The sequence below is a fragment of the Orcinus orca genome, chromosome 1 (genome assembly GCF_937001465.1).
Source record: "Orcinus orca chromosome 1, mOrcOrc1.1, whole genome shotgun sequence".
Lineage (NCBI taxonomy): Eukaryota > Metazoa > Chordata > Mammalia > Artiodactyla > Delphinidae > Orcinus > Orcinus orca.
In genome coordinates, this window is record NC_064559.1 from 157563297 (window position 1) to 157577871 (window position 14575).

Sequence of the window (14575 nt, forward strand, 5' to 3'; positions counted from 1 at the left end):
ACAGCCCCACCCACCAGCAGGCAGTTTGCTTTAAGACTCTGTGAGCTTAGAGCTGTCCCTGGACATGGCCCTGTCCACCAGAGGGCTCAGGACATGTGTGTGCAGGCACTAGAACTGAGACACCCCCCCCCCACCAGGGCCCTGCAGCCAGAGACACTGGGACCCAGCTCCACTCCCAATGGGAGGTATCAGCACCAGGACCACCTGGGCCCTGGCCCCACCGAGCAGCAGGTGGACACCAGCCCCAGGACTATTGCAGCCCCTCAGCCTGCCATGGCAGGAAACAGCTCACCCATCAGCAGGCTGGTACCAGCCCTGGGACATGATGGGCCCCAGCCCTGCCCACCAGCAGGCCAAAATCAGATCTGAAAAACCTTGGTCCCCTCCAGCCACCATGGGGTCAGGCCCCACTCAAAAGGAGGACAACACAAGCTTCTTGACACCCTGGGCCCCTCAGCCAGCTGTGTCAGGAACTGACTCCACACACCAGTGGTCTGATAACAGCTCTGAGTACCCTGGGCCCTACAGACAGAGACACCAGGACTTGGCTCTGCCTGCCAGTGGGCCGGCACTAGCCCCAGGATATGGCTACAACTAGAAGCATGAAAATTACAAAAGGAAAAAACACATTGGTAAAGGCAAATATTCAGTCAAGGTAGTAAATCATCTATATCTACAATAAGCAGTTAAGGGATACACAAAACAATTACATGTAAAATATGATGTCAAAACAGTAATTGTGAGGGAAGGAGAGTAAAAGTGCAGTGTTGTTAAAATGTGTTTGAAATTAAGAAATTATCAACTTAAATAATCATATATATATATGTATATATATATATATGTATATGTAAAGAGCTATATGTAAACCTCATGGTAATCACAAACCAAAAATCTATAATAGATACATACCCAAAACCCAGAAAGGAATACAAATATAACACTAATTACAATCATCAAATCACAAGAGAAGAGAACAAAAGACAAAGAAAGGAACAAAAAAGAACTACAAAAACAACTCAGAATAATTAACAAAATGGCAATAAGTACATGCTTATCAATAATTACTTTATATGTAAATGGTCTAAATGCCAATCAAAAGACAAAGAACAGGGCTTCCCTGGTGGTGCAGTGGTTGAGGGTCTGCCTGCCGATGCAGGGGACATGGGTTCATGCCCCGGTCCGGGAAGATCCCACATGCCGCGGAGCAGCTGGGCCTGTGAGCCATGGCCACTGAGCCTGCGCGTCTGGAGACTGTGCTCTGCAATGGGAGAGGCCACAACAGTGAGAGGCCCACGTACCGCAAAAAAAAAAAAAAAAAAGACAAAGAATGTCTGTCTAAATGGATACTAAAACAAGATATATATATATATATATATATATATATATATGCTGCCACAAGACCTATATATATGCTGCCTATAAAAGACTGACTTCAGATCTAAAGACACACACAGAGACTAAAAGTGAGGGAGTGAAAAAAGATATTCCATGCAAATGGAAATTAAAAGGAAGCCTGGTAGCAGTACTTATATCAGCCAAAATAGACTTTAAAATAAAGACTGTAGCAAGAAACAAAGAAGGACATTACATAAAGATCAAGGGAATCAATCAAAGAAGAAGATATAACAATTTTAAATATATATGGACCCAACACAGGAGTGCCTAAATACATAAAGCACATATTAACAGACATAAAGAGAGAAATTGACAGTAACTCAATAACAGTAGGGCATGTGGACAGAAAATCAATAAAGAAACACAACCCTTAAACAACACATTAGACCAGATGGTATATATATATGTGTGTGTGTGCATGCGTGTGTGTATATATACATATATACATACACACACACACACACATATATATATATATAATATTCCACTGAAAAGCAGAATATGCATTCTTTTCAAATACACATGGAACATGTGCACATGGATACACATGGAACATACTAGGCTATAAAGCAGGTCTCAGTAAATTTAAGAAAACTGAAATCATATCAACCATCATTTCTGACCACAATGCTATGAGACTAGAAATCAACTATAGAAATAAAGACTGCAAAATACACAAACACATGGAGGCTAATCAATATGCTACTAAACAACCAATGGATCACTGAAGAAATAAAAAATATCTGGAAACAAATGAACATGAAAACACAATAATTCAAAATCTATGGGGCTGGAGGTGCCCGCTCCTCCCCCTGTGGGTGGCTGGGCTGGCGGTGCTGCTGAGCTCCCTGTGTGTGGCACACAGGGCGCCTGATGGATGCAGTGGCAGCAGGTGGTGGCGCTTCAGCGGTGTGCTCAGCTGGGCCCCCTCCCACTCCCCTGCTCCTCTCATCCACGTTCCCTGGCTGTGCAGCCACCATGGCGTCTGGTGAGGAGGACAGCACCAATGGCAGCACCTCAGAGGCCATGGGCAAGAGGAGATGCCTGGGCTTGTTGGCCACCGCCTGGCTCACCTTCTACAGCAACACCACGACTGCAGGGTGGCTGGTACTGGCTACTACATGCACTGTAGTTAAAAATGTACTGGCTGTTACATTTTTATATGGAAAAAGGAATACACAAAGGTTTATATAAAAGTATTTAGAAAACACTTAAATTTTTCCAGACATTTGCCTTGCTTGCGGAATTGTACCTACTTCTGTGCTTGTGGCTGGGGTCCAAGTGAGTTCAAGAATCTTTATGGTGTGGCTCTTTACTCACAGTATAAAACTAATATAATTTTTTTATCATTTATATCCTGTCAGAGTTGCTGGTGAACTTCTTACGATATATGCTGCCTTACCACATGTGAAGAAAAAAGGAATGTTTTCAATAAGACTTCCGAATAAATACAATGCTTCTTTTGACTACTATTATTTCCTTCTTATAACCATGGCCTCATATATACCATTGTTACCACAATCTACTTTCATATGTTACATCAGAGAAGAAAGGTGCTTCATGGAGAGGTGATTATTGAAAGGGAAGATGTAATGATTCCTACAACAAGGTGTTTTTTGCAGAATAACCAGGATTACTTGAGTTTAAGGGTTAATAACAGGAATAAACAGCTTCATGAAAAAAAAATCTATGGGATGTAGCAAAATCAGTTCTAAGAGGGAAATTTAGAGTGATAAAGTCTACCTCTGGAAACAAAAAAAATCTCAAAATTTCAAACCTGACACCTAAAGGAATTAGAAAAAGAAGAACAAACAAAACCCCAGAAGAAGCAGAAGAAAAGAGATCATAAAGATCAGAGCAAAAATAAATGAAAAGAGATCATAAAGATCAGAGGTAGTAGTAGAAGAAATGAGATCATAAAGATCAGAGCAAAAATAAATGAAATAGAGACTAAAAAGAAAAGAAAAGAAAAGATCAATGTAACTAAGAGCTTGTTCTTTGAAAAGATAAATAAAATTGATAAGGCTTTAACCAGACTCACCAAGAAAAATAGAGTGATGACTCAAATCAATAAAATCAGAAATGATAAAGGAAAATTTGCAATTGACATCACAGAAATACAAAGACTCAAGAGAGTACTACAAACAACTTCATGCCACCAAAATGGACAATTCAGAAAAAATGGGCAAATTCTGAGAAATCTACAGTCTCCCATGACTGAACCAGGTTTAAATAGAAAATATGAACAGACCAATTACCAGTAATGAAATTGAATCAGTAATTTAAAAAATTTTACAAAAACAAAGGTCCAGCACCAGATGGTTTCACAGGTGAATTCTACAAAACATTTAAAGAAGAGTTAACACCTATCCTTTTCAAACTATTTCAAAAAATTGCAGAGTAAGGAGTACTTCCAAACTCATTCTACAAGGCCAGCGTCACCCTCATACCAAAACTAAACAAAAATATCATCACAAAAAAGAAAATTATAGACCAGGGTCCCTGACAAACATATATGCAAAAATTCTCAAAAAATATTAGCAAACTGAATCTAACAATACATTAAAAGTATCATACACCATGATCAAGTGGGATTTGTCCCAGGGATGCAAGGCTGGTTCAATATCTGCAAACCAATCAGTGTGATACATTACATTAACAATTTGAAGAATAAAAATCATATGATCTCCATAGTGGCTGTATCAATTTACATTCCCATAAACAGTACAAGCAGTTTCCCTTTTCCCCACACCCTCTCCAGCATTTATTGTTTGTAGATTTTTTGATGATGGCCATTCTGACTGGTGTGAGGTGATACCTCACTGTAGTTTTGATTTGCATTTCTCTAATGATTAGTGATATTGAGCATGTTTTCATGTGTTTGTTGGATATCTGTATATCTTCTTTGGAGAAATGTCTGCTTAGGCCTTTTGCCATTTTTGGATTGGTTTGTTTATTTTTCTGATATTGAGCTGCATGAGCTGCTTGTATATTTTGGAGATTAATCCTTTGTCAGTTGCTTCATTTGCAAACATTTTCTCTCATTCTGAGGGTTGTCTTTTCATCTATTTTATGATTTCCTTTGCTGTGCAAATGCTTTTAAGTTTCATTAGGTCCCATTTGTTTATTTTTGTTTTTATTTCCATTTCTTTAGGGGGTAGGTCAAAAAGGATCTTGCTGTGATTTATGTCATAGAGTGTTCTGCCTATGTTTTCCTCTAAGAGTTTGATAGTGTCTGGCCTTACATTTAGATCTTTAATCCATTTTGAGTTTATTTTTGTGTATGGTGTTAGGGAGTGTTCTAATTTGATTCTTTTACATGTAGCTGTCCAGTTTTCCCAGCACCACTTATTGAAGAGGCTGTCTTTTCTCCATTATGTACTCTTGCCTCCTTTATCAAAGATAAGGTGACCATATGTGCGTGGGTCTATCTCTGGGCTTTCTATCCTGTTCCATTGACCTATATTTCTGTTTTTGTGCCAGTACCATACTGTCTTGTTTACTGTAGCTTTGTAGTATAGTCTGAAGTCAGGGAGTCTGATTCCTCCACCTCCGTTTTTCCTTCTCAAGTTTGCTTTGGTTATATGGGGTTTTTTTTGTGTTTCCATACAAATTGTGAAATGTTTTGTTCCTAGTTCTGTGAAAAGTGCCAGTGGTAGTTTGATAGGGATTGCATTGAATCTGTAGTTTGCTTTGGGTAGTATAGTCATTTTCACAATGTTGATTCTTCCAATCCAAGAACATGATATATCTATTCATCTGTTTGTATCATCTTTAATTTCTTTTATCAGTGTCTTACAGTTTTCTGCATACAGGTCTTTTGTCTCCTTAGGTAGGTTTATTCCTAGGTACTTTATTCTTTTTTTGCAATGGTAAATGAGAGTGTTTCCTTAATTTCTCTTTCAGATTTTTCATCATTAGTGTATAGGAATGCAAGAAATTTCTGTGCATTAATTTTTGTATCCTGCTACTCTACCAAATTCATTGATTAGTTCTAGTAGTTTTCTGGAGGCATCTTTAGGATTCTCGGTGTATAGTATCATGTCATCTGCAAAGAGTGACAGTTTTACTTCTTCTTTTATGGTTTGGATTCCTTTTATTTCTTTTTCTTCTCTGATTGCTGTGACTAAAACTTCCAAAACTATGTTGAATAATAGTGGTGAGAGTGGGCAACCTTGTCTTGTTCCTGGCCTTAGAGGAAATGGTTTCAGTTTTTCACCATTGAGAACGATGTTGGCTGTGGGTTTGTCATATATGGCCTTTATTATGTTGAGGTACGTTCCCTCTATGCCTACTTTCTGGAGGGTTTTTATCATAAATGGGTGTTGAATTTTGTCAAAAGCTTTTTCTGCATCAGTTGAGATTATCACATGGTTTTTATCCTTCAGTTTGTTAATATGGTGTATCACATTGTTTGATTTGTGTATATTGAAGAATCCTTGCATTCCTGGGATAAACCCAACTTGATCACAGTGTATGATCCTTTTAATGTGCTGTTGGATTCTGTTTGCAAGTATTTTGTTGAGGATTTTTGCAGCTATGTTCTTCAGAGATATTGGCCTGTATGGAGGTTCCTTAAAAAACTAAAAATAGAACTACCATACAACCCAGAAATCCCACTACTGGGCACATACCTTGAGAAAACCATAATTCAAAAAGAGTCATGTACCACAATGTTCATTGCAGCACTATTTACAATAGCCAGGACGTGGAAGCAACCTAATTGTTCATCAACAGAGAATGGATAAAGAAGATGTGGCACATATATACAATGGAATATTACTCAGCCATAAAAAGGAACGAAATTGAGTTATTTGTAGTGAGGTGGATGGACCTAGAGTCTGTCATACAGAATGAAGTAAGTCAGAAAGAGAAAAACTAATATGCTAACCCATATATATGGAATGTAAAAAAAATGCTTCTGAAGAGCATAGGGGCAGGACAGGAATAAAGACACAGATGTAGAGAATGGACTAGAGGACACAGGGAGGGCGAAGGATACGCTGGGATGAAGTGAGAGAGTAAAACTGACATACATACACTACCAAATGTAAAATAGATAGCTAGTGGGAAGCAGCTTCATGGCACAGGGAGATCAGCTTGGTGCTTTGTGACCACCTAGAGGGATGGGATAAGGAGGGTGGGAGGGAAATGCAAGAGGGAGGGGATATGGGGATATACATATACATATAGCTGATTCACTTTTTTATACAGAAGAAACTAACACAGCACTGTAAAGCAATTATACTCCAATAAAGATGTTTAAAAAATCGTATGATCTTCTCAATAGAGCAGAAAAAGCTTTTGACAAAATTCAACATTAATTTATGTTGATAAACATGCTTATAAAGTATGACATACTTAAAAAGTATGTCAACATACTTTCTAAAAAGTCTCCAGAAAGTGGGTATAGAAGGAATATACTTCAAAATAATAAAGGCATGTGAGCCTTTAGGCACACAGCTAACATCATACTCAATGGTGAAAAGCTGAAAGCATTTCCTCTAAGTTCAGGAATAAGACAAGGATGCCTACTCTTGCCACTTTTACTCAACATATTATTAGAAGTGCTAGCCACTGCAATCTGGCAAGAAAAATAAGTAAAAAGAATCCAAATTGGAAAGGAAGAAGTTAAACTGTTACTGTTTGCTGATGACAATACTATACACAGAAAATATAAAGATGCCACCAAAAAACTACTAGAGCTCATCAATGAATTTAGTGAAGTTGCAGGATACAAAATTAATATACAGAAATCTGTTGCACTACTTCAACAACAATGTATCAGAAAGAGAAATTAAGGAAACAATCCTATTTGCAATCATATCAAAAAGAATAAAATACCTAGGAATAAATCTAACATAGGTAGTTAAAGATCTGTACTTGGAAAACTATAAGACACTGATGAACGACATCGAAGACAACACAAACAGATGGAAAGATATACCATGTTCATGGTTTGGAAGAACTGATATTGTTAAAGTGACCATACCACTGAACACAACCTAAAGGTTCAATGCAATGCCTATCAAAATACTAATGGCATTTTCCAAAGAACCAGAACAAATAATTTTTAAATTTGTATCAAAACACAGAAGACCCTGAATAGCTAAAACAATCTTGAGAAAGAATAACAGAGCTGGAGGTATCATGTTCCATGACTTCATACTATACTATAAAGCTGCAGTAATCAAAACAGTATGGTACTGGCACAAAAAGAGATATATAGATCAATGGAATAGAGAGTCCAGAAACGAACTCACACTTATGTGGTCAATTTATTACAAAGGAGGCAAGAATATACAAAGGCAAAAAAGCCTCTTCGACAAATGGTGTTGGGAAAACTGGACAGCTACATGCAAAAGAATCAAACTGTACTGCTTTCTCACACCATTACAAAAATAAACTCAAAATGGATTAATGGCTTACCATCAATAAAATCACACCATTACAAAAGTAAACTCAAAATGGATTAATTGCTTAAATGTAAGTCATGAAGCCATAAAAATTCTAGAAGAAAACATAGGCAGAGCACTCTTTGACATAAATTGTAGCAATATTTTTTGTATCTGTCTCCTATGGCAAAGGGAACAAAAGTAAAAATAAACAAATGGGACCTAATTAAACTTAAAAGCTTTTGCATAGCAAAGGAAACCATTGGCAAAACAAAAAAACAACCTACTGAATGGGAGAACATATTCGCAAATGATATGACCAATAAGGGGTTAATATCCAAAATCTACAAACACCTCATACAACTCAGTATCAAAAAAATATACAACCTGATTAAAAAATCGGCAAGAGACCTGAATAGACATTTTTTCGAAGAAGACATACAGATGGCCAACAGGTCCATGAAAATATATTCAACGTTGCTAATCATCAGAGAAATGTAAATCAAAACCACAATGAGATATCACCTTACACCTGTCAGACTGTCTATCATCAAAATGACCACAGATAACAAATGCTGGTGTGGATGTGGAGAAAAGGGAACACTTACACACTGTTGGTGGGAATGTAAATTTTTGCAGCCACTACGGAAAACAGTATGAAATTTCCTCAAAAAACTAAAAATAGAACTATCTGCAATTCCACTCCTGGGTATGTATTTGAAAAAACTGAAAATACTCATTCAAAAAATATACAAGCACCCTGATATTTATAGCAGCATTATTTACAATAGCCAAGATATGGAAGTGTCCATCAGAAGATGAATGGATAAAGAAGAAGTGGTATATATATACAGTGGAATACTACTCAGCCATAAAAAAGAATGAAATTTTGCTATTTGCAGCAACGTGGATGATCCTGGAGGGTATTATGCTTAGTGAACTAAGTCAGACAGAGAAAGACAACTACTATATGTTATCACTTATATGTGAAATCTAAAAAATAAAGCAAACGAATATAAAAAAACAGAAGCAGTTTCACCGATATAGAGAACAATCTAGTGGTTACCAGTGGGGAGAAGGAAGGTGGGGGAAAGATGGAGGTAGGAGATTAAGAGGTACAAACTACTATATATAAAATAAATAAGTTACAAGGATATATTGTACAGCAGAAGAAACATAGCTAACTTTATAATAACTTTAAATGGAGTATAATCGATAAAATTGTAAATCACTATGTTGTACACCTGAAATTAGTATAATATTGTAGCTATCTAGGAAAAGAGAGACCTTAAATAAAAAGTCATACAATTAATGTACAGTTATGAAATCGGCTTAGAGAGTTTTAGGTGAGAATTAAAGGGAGTTCATCTCATGTCCACAGGTTCGGAATTCTGGATCTAATCTTTCTAGTTTAGAAAATCCAGTTTTAAAAAAGCAGGATCAGGGACTTCCTTGGTGGGGCAGTGGTTAAGAATCTGCCTGCCAATGCAAGAGACATGGGTTCGAGCCCTGGTCCAGGAAGATCCTACATGCTGCAGAGCAAATAAGCCTGTGTGCCACAACTACTGAGTCTGAGCTCTAGAGCTGACAAGCCACAACTACTGAGCCCATTGGCCACAACTACTGAAGCCCACGCACCTAGAGCCCATGCTCTGCAACAAGAGAAGCCACCACAATGAGAAGCCTGTGCACCGCAAGGAAGAGTAGCCCTCTCTCGCCACAACTAGAGAAAGCCTGCACGCAGCAACAAAGATCCAATGCAGCCAAAAATAAAATAAATAAATAAATAGCAGGTACACAGACTGGCTTTTTAAAATAAAAGCATGATAGTGTTCAGGAGGTAACAGATACCGATTATCCACATGTTTTTTTCATCTTTTCTATATTAATTCTTCTATTTATACCCACTCAATATGTAAACCGCAGCTGCCTGTGCAGTTCTCCTAGTTGTAAATGACACAACAAAGTCTTAGCTTAATTAAAAGACTATAAACAGTGGGTGGGGAAATCCCAGCTTCTTTTCCTTTTCTTCTGCTATCAATGGGGTTAGGATAGCTCTTCATCCAACTTTGCCTTCAGATGCCGGTCACAGGCATTCTCAGTACCACCAGATAATGAGAGGTATTATCAAGTCAGGGGGAGGGAGAAAAAGGCTTATTTTCCAATTATGAAAGTACTGATTCATTAACACTTGACTTGAGCATTCATTTTAGATTCAGGTTGTCATGGACTTGCATTTAAACAATAGTGGCATGTTGATCTCTGCCATCTTTCAACAATCTTGCACGGGATGCCATTTAAGAAACAGCAGAAAGAGGAGCTGAAAAGGAGTAAAATATTCATGGCCAAAGTCAAAATTATATAAGCTGGCTGAGGAACCCTAATTCTTTTTACTCATCTTTGGCAAATCTCAAAATGTAGTACGATAATGGCTTATTGTACAAACTTTAAACTAGACACTAAGAAATCCAAAGTAGAGAGCTCATTACCTCATCCAAAATCTACCTAAAGTCATGGAAAAGTTAATGGTAGTATTAGTAAAGCATCAAGTTACAAGAGTTTAAATATTTACTGTTATATTTATTTTTCAATATTTATGAATGTACCCAATATTTCTATAAGACTATACCTCCTTAGTAGTGATGCAGCACCAAAAATATAGTCAATTTCCATAGAAAGAATCATATTACTTTAATTAATATTTATTGTTCAAGTAACCATCTTAAACTATTTTTCTTAATCTAAATTTGCTTTGGATTTAGGAGAATATTTTATACCTTTATTTGTCATACATCAGTGACTGAGATACCACTTTCAAAATTTTTGTCCATCTCCAAGCATCAACTTTATTTTCTTCATATTTTTGTTTAAATTGACTAATTTTATTTTAATTAACTTGACTTAAGTAATAATATGATTAAAGCCAAGGGATTGGTATGATAGCTGTAATTTTTCAAATAACCATTAAAACAAAACCCAGGGGCTTCCCTGGTGGCGCAGTGATTGAGAGTCCGCCTGCCGATGCAGGGGACATGGGTTCATGCCCCGGTCTGGGAAGATCCCACATGCCGTGGAATGGCTAGGCCCATGAGCCATGGCTGCTGAGCCTGCGCGTCCGGAGCCTGTGCTCCACAATGGGAGAGGCCACAACAGTGAGAGGCCCATGTACCGCAAAAAAAATAAATAAATAAAATAAAAATAAAACCCAGAGTGTAGAGTTCATAATTGTTATTACCTGGAGTGTTAGTTCAAGGCAAGCTATAACTCTTGTTGCTTTTAAGCTGCTGAAAACTGAGATTTTTTGCTTTTTATTACAGAATAACTTAGCCTATCCTGAATGATGAGTTACAAAATTTTTATATTAATGGTTGTGCACCACCCCTCAAATTTTACATTCAAAATTTCCTAAAATCCTTTAGTGGCTGCAAAAGTAAAAACTCACAAAGTGAGAATACAAGAAGGCCAGCAAAAAGTGACTAGGAGGAAGAAATTTTAATAGCTGCATGGAGCTGGGGAGAAAGAGTTCAAAATTCAAATTCTGTCAAGTTAGAAGGGTTTGGTGAACATCTCAGACTTTTCACTAAAACCTCAGAAAAGCCATACCTTATAAGTAAGCCCAGGACTAAGGGCTCCAGTCTAGAATTAAATGCAAAATGAAAATAAATCCATTATAACAGAACTTAAAACAAGCTTCCACTTATGATTAACGTGATTCATATGTGTGGTTACTAGAGGCTGAGAGTGGGAGGAGGGAGAATTGGAGCAAGGTCATCAAAAGGTACAAATTTCCACTAAAAAGACAAATAAGTACTAGAGGCATAATGTAGAACATGATGACTATATTTAACACTGCTTGATACACAGGAAAGTTGTTAAGCGTAAATCCTAGGAGTTCTCATTACAAGGAGAATTTCCCCCCTCCTTTTCCCCTTTCTTCTTTTCTTTATATTATATCTATATGAGATAATGGATTCTACCTTAACCTATTGTGATAATCATTTCATAATATATGTAAATCAAACTATCATTCTGTATGCCTTAAACTTATCTGGTGATGTATACCAATTGTTTCTCAATAAAACTGAAAAAAAAATTAATGTGATCCACAAATAGCTTAACTCTCTGTTAGTACAAATTCAACTTTCTTTCAAAAATACAGTATCTCTATAATGTTTCATCCATACTGTCCAGGATAAAATAAGGTATTACTAGAAATTTGGAGAAACAGGAACATATAAGCAATCAATCAAAGAGAAAACACAGTCAAGAGAAGCAAATCCATAGATGACTTTTATGCTAGCATTGAGACAGGAATTTAAAAACAGCTTTTATAAATATGTTAATGGATTAAAAAGAAAAGATGAGCTGGACTTCCCTGGTGGTGCAGTGGTTAAGAATCTGCCTGCCAATACAGGGGACATGGGTTCGATCCCTGGTCCAGGAAGATCCCACATGCTGCGGAGCAACTAGGCCTGTGTGTCACAACTACTGAGCTCACATACTGCAACTAGTGAAGCCCATGTGCTCTAGGGCCCGTGTGCTGCAACTACGGAAGCCCATGAGCCTAGAGCCTATACTCCACAACAAGAGAAGCCAACACAATGAGAAGCCTGCAGGCTGCAATGAAGAATAATCCCAGCTAGCCTCAAATAGAGAAAGACTGTGTGCAGCAATGAAGAACCAATGCAGCCAAAAAAAAAAAAAAAAAAAAAAAATGAGCAAAATGGGTGAAAGACAGGGAATCCCAAAAACTAAATGAAAATTATAAAAGAATCAACTTGAAATTCTAGAGCTGAAAAAATACAATATCAAAAAAGAAAACATTAGGACTTCCCTGGTGGTGCAGTGGTTAAGAATCCATCTGCCAATGCAGGGGACACAGGTTCGATCCCTGGTCTGGGAAGATCCCACATGCCGCGGAGCAACTAAGCCCGTGTGTCACAACTACTGAGCCTGCACGTCACAACTACTGAAGCCCGTGTGCTCTAGGGCCTGCGTGTTGCAACTAATAAGGCTGCATGCTGCAACTACTAAAGTCTGCACACCTATAACCTGTGCTCCGCAACAAGAGAAGCCACTGCAATGAGAAGCCTGCACACTGCAATGAAGAGTAGCCCCAACTTGCTGCAACTAGAGAAAGCCTGTGTGCAGCAACGAAGACCCAACACAGCCAAAAACAAAAAAAAAGAAAAAGAAAAAATTAATCAATAGAATTTAAAAGACTGGATACTGCAGAAAAATGGACAAATCAATTTAAAGACAAGAGTACAGAAATTATACAAACTGAAGAATAGAGAGAAAGTAATTGAAAAAATTAGCCAAACTGCAGTGACTTGTGGGACAACAAACTGATTGACACATGGGTAATTGGAGTGCCAGAAAAAAAGGAGAGAGTATGGGGTAGAAATTTTCTTCTTAAGAAATAAGATAAAACATTTCCTTAACTTAGTGGAAATACATCAACCCACAAATCCAAATAGCCCAGAGAACTCCTAAAAGGATAAATACAAAGAACACCACATCTAAGCAAATGACAGTCCAACTGCTAAGACCCAATGATAAAAAGTAAACTTTTAAAACAGAGAAAATATATAAGAATGTCTTATTTTTTATCAGAAAATAATGGCATTAAACAAAATAGAATGACATCTTTAAAGTGCTGAAATGAAAAACTATCAACTTAGCATTCTATATCCAGTAAAAATATCTTTCAACAATGAAGAAGAATAGAGATTTTTCAGATAAAAGAATGGTGAGGGGCTTCCCTGGTGACGCAGTTGTTGAGAGTCTGCCTGCCGATGCAGGGGACATGGGTTTGTGCCCCGGTCCGGGAAGATCCCACATGCCGCGGAGCGGCTGGGCCTGTGAGCCATGGCTGCTGAGCCTGCACGTCCAGAGCCTGTGCTCTGCAATGGGAGAGGCCACAACAGTGAGAGGCCCGTGTACTGCAAAAAAAAAAAAAAAAAAAAAAGTTAAAAGAAATTCTTGTGTCTGAAAGGAAATGATACCAGGTGGAAATCTGGATCTAGAGGAAGGATTCTGGAACAGCAAAATGGTAAATATGTGGCTACATATAGATTACTATTTTTTCTTCACTTAATTTCTCTTAGGATGATTAAACTTTTAAAGCAAAAATAATAACAGTGTATTATGGAAGTTTATAATATATAAAAGCAAAATATATAACAATAATTGCACAAGCAATAATTACACAGGAGAGGAAGTGAATGAGTTCATACTGTTGTAAGGTACATTATACATAAAAAAGTCATAGGAAGAGTTATAGCTAAAAAACTAATAAATAAGATAAAATAATGATATTCAACCCAAAAGAAGATAGAAAAGGAGGAAAAATATAAACAGACAGGATGAATAGAAAACAAATAGCAAAATATGTCAGAATACAAAGAAAAATAGATAAAAATCATAATCATAGCTGAAGATTTTAATACCCCCTTCTCAGTAATTGATGAAACAAGTAGTAGAAAAAATCAATCAGACTGTGGTAAGACAACCAACATGACTTAACTGACCACTATACAGAGCATCTGCAGTGTATACATTCTTTTCAAGTGCACATTTACCAAGACAGACCATATTTTAACCTGTAAAAAAAAAAAAACAAAACTCAATAGATTTCAAAAGTTAGATATCATAAAGAGTATGTTGTCTGACCATAATAGAATTAAATCAGAATTTAATAATGAAAAATATCTAGAATATTCTAAATATTTAGAAATTGAGTAAAACATTTCTAAATAAATTATGGGTCAAGAGAAAGTCAC

The 14575-nt window shown here is 37.0% G+C and overlaps 1 pseudogene; it reads left to right on the forward strand.

Annotated features, from left to right (window-relative positions):
• The first annotated feature begins 325 nt into the window (after positions 1-325).
• The window catches only part of LOC101278932 (very-long-chain (3R)-3-hydroxyacyl-CoA dehydratase 1-like), a 150109-nt pseudogene continuing 135859 nt past the window's right edge, over positions 326-14575 (forward strand).